This window comes from Mytilus edulis, chromosome 11, assembly GCF_963676685.1.
Source record: "Mytilus edulis chromosome 11, xbMytEdul2.2, whole genome shotgun sequence".
Lineage (NCBI taxonomy): Eukaryota > Metazoa > Mollusca > Bivalvia > Mytilida > Mytilidae > Mytilus > Mytilus edulis.
Window position 1 is genome coordinate 65,528,674 of NC_092354.1, and position 7,249 is coordinate 65,535,922.

General features: G+C 33.5%; 1 long non-coding RNA gene across 1 annotated transcript; it reads left to right on the forward strand.

Annotated features, from left to right (window-relative positions):
• Nucleotides 1-460: 460 nt before the first annotated feature.
• LOC139494953 (uncharacterized) lies at nt 461-5,040 on the forward strand. The gene is made up of 4 exons (XR_011657219.1): nt 461-928; nt 1,535-1,637; nt 4,403-4,513; nt 4,769-5,040. It is a non-coding gene; the product is annotated as an uncharacterized lncRNA (long non-coding RNA).
• Nucleotides 5,041-7,249: the final 2,209 nt, after the last annotated feature.

Genomic DNA, 7,249 nt, shown 5'->3' on the forward strand with positions numbered 1-7,249 from the left:
ATCTTCTTTCATGTGGTTAGGATGTTTACACTAATTAGAGATTTATGAGAGAATGGAATACCATAGAGACAATCTGAGACACCCTTTTGTAGCCCATGATGTGTTGATTAAGATTTCGTTAAAATTTTCTGTATAGTTAAAGAGATGATAGAGCTAAATTCATTCAAGTGGACCTACCCAGATTTTGCCACTAATTATATAATAATTGATTACATAATGATTTCATAATAAAAATATTGCATTCATTTAAAAGATAAATCTTTTATCTATCTATATATACCTCTTTTACTATTTTCTATGCATTCATAAGAAAGTTACAGCATTTCAAAGGTTAGTGATTGGAAGTATAAAAATCTTTGTATTGTGCTACCTTAAATAGATGATAACTTATACATAGAGACATTAAAAAGTGTTAGTTTTGGTATCTTTTGGTTTTTAGAGGCTCAAATTTGATAGTTGAAATTGTTCTAATTCAACGCCACAATTCAACACCCAAAGTTCAGATATAAAAAATGCCACATTTTTTTTATTTGGTATCATATGGCTTTGAAACTTTGTAAACTGTTTTATAATATACTAAGCTTAAATCATGCCAAGTTTTATTAGAATTGGTCAAGTTTTAGGCCCCTAATAGACCCAAGACCACAATTAATGACCCCGCTTTTCGTTGTCCACGAATATAGTTCCTTTTAATTAGAGTGTATTTTTCCTTATTTTTTTTTCTTTCCCTTCCTCACTCATTTCTTAGATTTGTTTGGGTGGAAATGAAAGAAGAGAGGTGAAATAAATTTTTGGATGTTGTATTTAAACTGATTTTGATATGGAATGAGTGATTAGGCCAAGTGCAAAAAGGTCATATTTACAGTTTTCGGAACATCTCTTGACTTGTCAATAGGGGTATGGATGTGTATTGGCTAAATTTGTAAAAGTGATTGTTTCAATCTTTCTGAATTTTGGATATATATTTGGACTAGGGCTATACATTACACACACAAAAAATTTGACAAAAGTGCATGGTGCAATTTTTTTAATGATACAAAACGTTATAAAGAACTGATCGAGGAATTAATTGTGGTCTGTGGCCACCACCTTAATGATGATATTTGACTATCTTTTAGGATTTTACAGAGTTATCTCCCTGTAGTGTTAGGTACCACCTTAATGATGATATTTGACTATCTTTTAGGATTTTGCAGACTCATTTAAAAAACTATGATAGATAGCTATAAATTATATGCAACAAAATGATCAGCAAATCAAAAATATCAAAAATGACTAAAACTTGCCCTAAATTCAGATTTGACCAAAATTAGCAATTTTTTTTTAGATATTCAAATAAAATTCTATAGACAGAAGTAAAACTATACACAGCAAAATGATGAATTAATGCCCTGAAAAGACAATTTTTAACAAATTCTGATGGTTTAATAATATCTTTAAAAGACCGACAACATTCAACAAACCGTTACACAGAAAGCTAAAGAGACACATTACGTGATTACCTAATTATTTATACATTTGTATTTGAAAACAGGGTTGGGGTGCAGGATCTCAGCTTCCATTCACATCCAGAATACCTGTAAATGGTGGTTGGTCAACCTGGTCAGCATTTGAGGAATGTTCTGTCTCATGTGGAGGTATTGATAGCTTCTTATGATATAAATTATGCATCATATCAATCTTTTTCAAATATTGTTTGAAATCACTGGTGAAATTATTTGAGATCAGAAAATCATATTGAACATAGCTTGTTGAAGTTGAAAAGAAAGTATTAATAGAATAATTAATTTTTCATCATAATTCTAATCATTTTGTTAGCTCACATGGCCCGAAGGGCCAAGTGAGCTTATGCCATCACTTGGCGTCTGTCGTCTGTCATCGTAAACTATTTCAAGAATCTTCTCCTCTGAAACTACTAAGCCAAATACTTCCAAACTTTAACTGAATGTTCCTTAGGGCATCTAGTTTATAAATTGTATCCGAAGTTTTGATCTATCAACAAACATGGTCGCCATTGCTAAAAATAGAACATAGGGGTCAAATGCAGTTTTTGGCTTATAACTCAAAAACCGAAGCCTTTAGAGCAAATCTGACAGTGGTAAAATTGTTTATCAGGTCAAGATCTATCTGCCATGAAATATTCAGATGAATCGGACAACCCGTTGTTGGGTTGCTGCCCCTGAATTGGAAATTTTAAGGAAATTTTGCTGTTTTTGGTTATTGTCATGAATATTATTATAGGTAGAGATCAACTGTAAACAGCAAAAATGTTCAGCAAAGTAAGACCTAAAAATAAGTCAACATGACTGAAATGGTCAGTTGACCCCTTTAGGAGTTATTGCCCTTTATAGTCAATTTTTAACCATTTTTCATAAATCTTAGTTATCTTTTACAAAAATCTTCTCCTCTGAAACAACTGGGTCAAATTGAACTAAACTTGGCCACAACCATCGTTGGAGTATCTAGTTTGAAAATTGTGTCCGGTGACCCGGCCAACCAACCAAAATGGCCGCCATGGCAAAAAATAGAACATAGGGGTAAAATGCAGTTTTTGGCTTATAACACAAAAACCAAAGCATTTAGAGCAAATCTGACATGGGGTTAAATTGTTTATCAGGTCAAGATCTATCTGCCCTGAAATTTTTAGATGAATTGGACAACCCATTGTTGGGTTGCTGCCCCTGAATTGGTAATTTTAAGGAAATTTTGCTGTTTTGGTTATTATCTTGAATATTATTATAGATAGAGATAAACTGTAAACAGCAATAATGTTCAGCAAAGTTAGATTTACAAATAAGTCAACATGACCGAAATGGTCAGTTGACCCCTTTAGGAGTTATTACCCTTTATAGTCAATTTTTAACCATTTTTCGTAAATCTTAGTAATCTTTTACAAAAATCTTCTCCTCTGAAACTACTGAGCCAAATTAATCCAAACTTGGCCACAATCATCTTTTGGGTATCTAGTTTAAAAAATGTGTCCGATGACCCGGCTATCCAAACAAGATGGCTGCCACGGCTAAAAGTAGAACATAGGGGTAAAATGTCAAAAACCAAAGCATTAAGATCAAATCTGACTGTGGTTGAATTGTTTATCAGATCAAAATCTATCTGCCCTGAAATATTCAGATGGATCGGACGACACGTTGCTAGGTTGCTGCCACTGAATTGGTAATTTTAAGGAAATTTTGCAGTTTTTAGCTCACCTTTCCTAAAAGGAAATGTGAGCTTTTCTCATCACTTGGCGTCCGTCGTCGTCTGTCGTCTTTAACAATTTTTCAAACATCTTCTCTTCTGAAACTACTGAATGGATTTGGATGAAACTTAGCATGATTGTTCCTTAGGTTATCCTGCACAAAGTTTGTGCTTCGATTTTTGATCCGTCAAAAAACATGGCCGCCGTTACTTAAAATAGAACATAGCGGTCAAATGCAGTTTTTGGCTTATATCTCAAAAACTAAAGCATTTAAAGCAAATCTGACATGGGGGTAAAAATGTTCATTAGGTCAAGATCTATCTGCCCTGAAATTTTCAGATGAATCAAACAACCCATTGTTGGGTTGCTGCCACTTAATTGGTACTTTTAAGGAAATTTTGCAGTTTTTGTTCATTATCTTGAATATTATTATAGATAAGGATAAACTGTAAACGGCAAAAATGATCAGCAAAGTAAAATCTACAAATAAGTTAATATGACCAAAATTGTCAATTGACCCCTTAATGGGTTATTGTCCTTTAATTTTTCACAATTTGTTCATCATATTTGCTAACTTTAAAAAATCTTCTCCTCTAAAACTACTCAACCAAATTCAACCAAACTTCATTTGAATGATCAGTAGGGTGTATAAAATAAAGTTTGTGTTTTATTTTCTATTTCGTCAAAAAACATGGCCGAAGGCATTGTTTACCATGTGAGCGATTCAGGCTCTTGAGAGCCTCTTGTTTTTGTAAAGCAAAGTGTCAATATTGAACATTTATGCATGGTAAACCAAATTTGCATAACAACTTTAACATGACATATATGTGATCTGTGAACAAACCAGAGTAAGATAAATCAGTTTTGTTAGTTACTTGACTTAACATATTTACCATAATGATTTTTGCACTGCAGTAAACAGCCCAAGGTCACCACAGCTAAAAAAACCATCCTGCAACCCAAGGCGGGCTTCGTTGTCTACCAGTGGCGGATCCAGAAATTTTCATAAGTGGGGGCCCACTAACTGACCTAAGAGGGGGCCCGCTCCAATCATGCTTCAGTGATTCCCTATGTAAGCAACCAAATTTTTTCCCAAAAAGGGGGGGGGGGGGGGGGGGGTCCGGGCCCCCGTGGCCCCCCCTCTAAATCAGCCTCTGTCTACTCTAAATTCATACTTGTCTACTTTATATTTATTCAATGTTACAGGTGGAAAGCAATCTCAGTACAGAAGTTGTAATAATCCTGCCACTGCAAATGGCGGCACTGACTGTGTTTGAGATGGTGTGAATTCTGTCAGTTGTAATGAGCATCCTTGTCGTAAGTATATTGAAATATAAAAATGTACGTGTCATACCACTTAAGAAAATATGTTCATAGATAGAAATAAAAGTTTTGTTCTTTTAGACTTCTTGTTTAAAGAGGGTTTTTTTATCACTTGAAAGAAATTGCAAATTTTGCCAGACATTTAAAAATAATGTTTTAATAAACCATGAGCAAAAGATACAGGAACCCTATTGTATATTATATTTGTTTACATACAACACAAATTAATAATTGCTTTTTTCTTGACAGCTGTCAATGGAAAATTCAGTGATTGGGGACAATGGTCATCATGTATCGTCAATTCTGGTTGTCAAGGTTACAGAGAAAGGGAAGGTCATGCAATACTCCAGCTCCTCAACATGGGGGAATACACTGCACTGGCTCAGTAGAGAAACAAGAAGCTTGCAACAATTGTACCTGACCAGCAAAAAATGACCAAGGACTATTATAATCTTTTTTAGCATTTAATTTAAAGACATTGATTTTAAAAGTTGAATGAATAAAAAAACTTTAAATATCAACCTTGTGTCAGTTCTAATTTTTTAAGAAAATGTCAAAATGATCTAGCATTTCCAGTGACATAGTTACAACTTCTAGCTGCAACAAATTATGGAAGTCTGATATATAACATTAAGAAGATGTGGTACAATTGTCAATGAGACAACTCTCCATCAGAGTCACTAAATGACACAAATTAACAACTATAGGTCACTGAATGGCCTTTAACAATGAGCAAAGCCCATACCCCATAGTCAGCCCGGAAATGACAAATGTAAAACTATTTAAACGAGAAAACTTGCCGCCTAATTTTAATATGTACAAAATAATGAATGAAAAACAAATATGCTACACAACAACATATGACAACCACTGAATTACACTCTTGACTTGGGACAGGCACATACAGAATGTGGCAGGGTTAAAAGTTAATCAGAAAGTACGAGTAAGGCAAAAGGTTGGACATGAATGAGGCAGCAAATAAAAGTTTAAAATGAAAAAATGTAGAGGTCAACATGTAGTCTAAAATGGAAAATAATATTCATCTCTAAATCACTCTAAAGACTCAACAAGCTATAAATGATTAGACCATAGTAATTATTTTGAAAAGGTCAGGCCCATCTGTCCACCCTTGGTTCCATGGATATTTTTTGTCCCATCTTTCTCAGGAACTACATTACAATGATTTCTGAAATTTGGGTTCAAGGTTTTATGAGTCAGCTATACCCTGTGATGCCTTTTGAGATTCATCATTCAACAACTTCCTGTGTACCAAACAATTACATCTTTTTATACTATTGATATAATGTAGTCACAGCAGGGGTATCATCAGATGGAGTGAGCAGTAGCTCATAGTTTTACTTGTTTATTCTTTGCCATCAATATCAAAATTATAAGTGAACAAATATCAAAGAAATAGCAAAACAAGAATGTGTCCATAGTACACAGATGCCCCACTTGCACTATCGTGGTAATAAGTTTTAAGTTGATTGGACTTCAACTTCATCAAACACTACCTTGACCAAAAACTTAAACCTAAAGTGGGACAGACTGGCGGATGAACTAACTAACAGACGACGCACAGCTAGTCCGGAAATCATAAAAACAGCTATTTCTGAAGAAAATTCTTCTAAAAAGGAAAATGATCAGGATAAGATCTACAAATATGTCAACATGACTGAAATTGCAGTTAACTCATAAATACAAATATTTGGTGTGCAAGTTATACTGGTCCTGCAGAAAACTTATTTCAAATGAAATAGAACATCCTAAATTTTACATTGATGTTGTTAATCAAGCCTGGAAATTTAGATACAATTTGAATAAAAAAATCTAAAAGGTTTACCTATTCAACATAGTAGTTAAATCTTTGGATAATGATTTTGTTGGTATAAGTATTGATTTTGTTATTAGTAAATTAAAACCATATAAAATATAACACATATGTTCTTTCAGGGTACTACAATCTGCAGATACCTATATTTTGGCTGTGCAACAAGGTCATGTTTTTCTCTGACTGGTAATGGTGTCTTTATACTTAAAATTCTTTGGATGTTGAATGTGTACCGATTGATATTTTAGTCTTAGATACATCATTTTTTTATTAATTGCTTTGTCACTTAAACTGTGAGTACTCTCTGATCTGTACTTTTTATCTCACAAGGCCATAAGGGCCATGCAAACTCTTCTTGATCACTTGGCATCTGTCTAATAGTTGAAATCTGTGTTGAAAGTCTTTAAAAAGAAATAGGGTTTAAAACAGGCAACATTATCAATTGCAATGACCTATGAAAATAATGGAAATTTTAGATAATCCATCTTACAAAAATCTTATACACTCACATTAGTTGGAACCGAGTCATGAAAAGTCAATGCAGACCAAAAAACATGAAAATAAGGTCAAGGTCAGATGTACCTCATCAGACAAACACGTTAACCTTTCAATCATTCTGTATACCAAATACAGTTAACCTATTTTTTAATATCTTTTATATAGCTCTTTTTTACTTCTAAGAAATATATAATCCTAATAAAAACCAGAGTGCACACGCTGAAATGTCTCGCCTTCTTTACCAATCATTGATAGTATGTTGATAGTCCTAAGCATAAAGCTTTATTACAACTGTCATATAAACTTAACATTAACCAAGAAAATTAAACATTAACCAATGAACCATGAAAATGAGGTCAAGGTCAGATGAACCATGCCAGGCGGACATGTACAGCTAACAA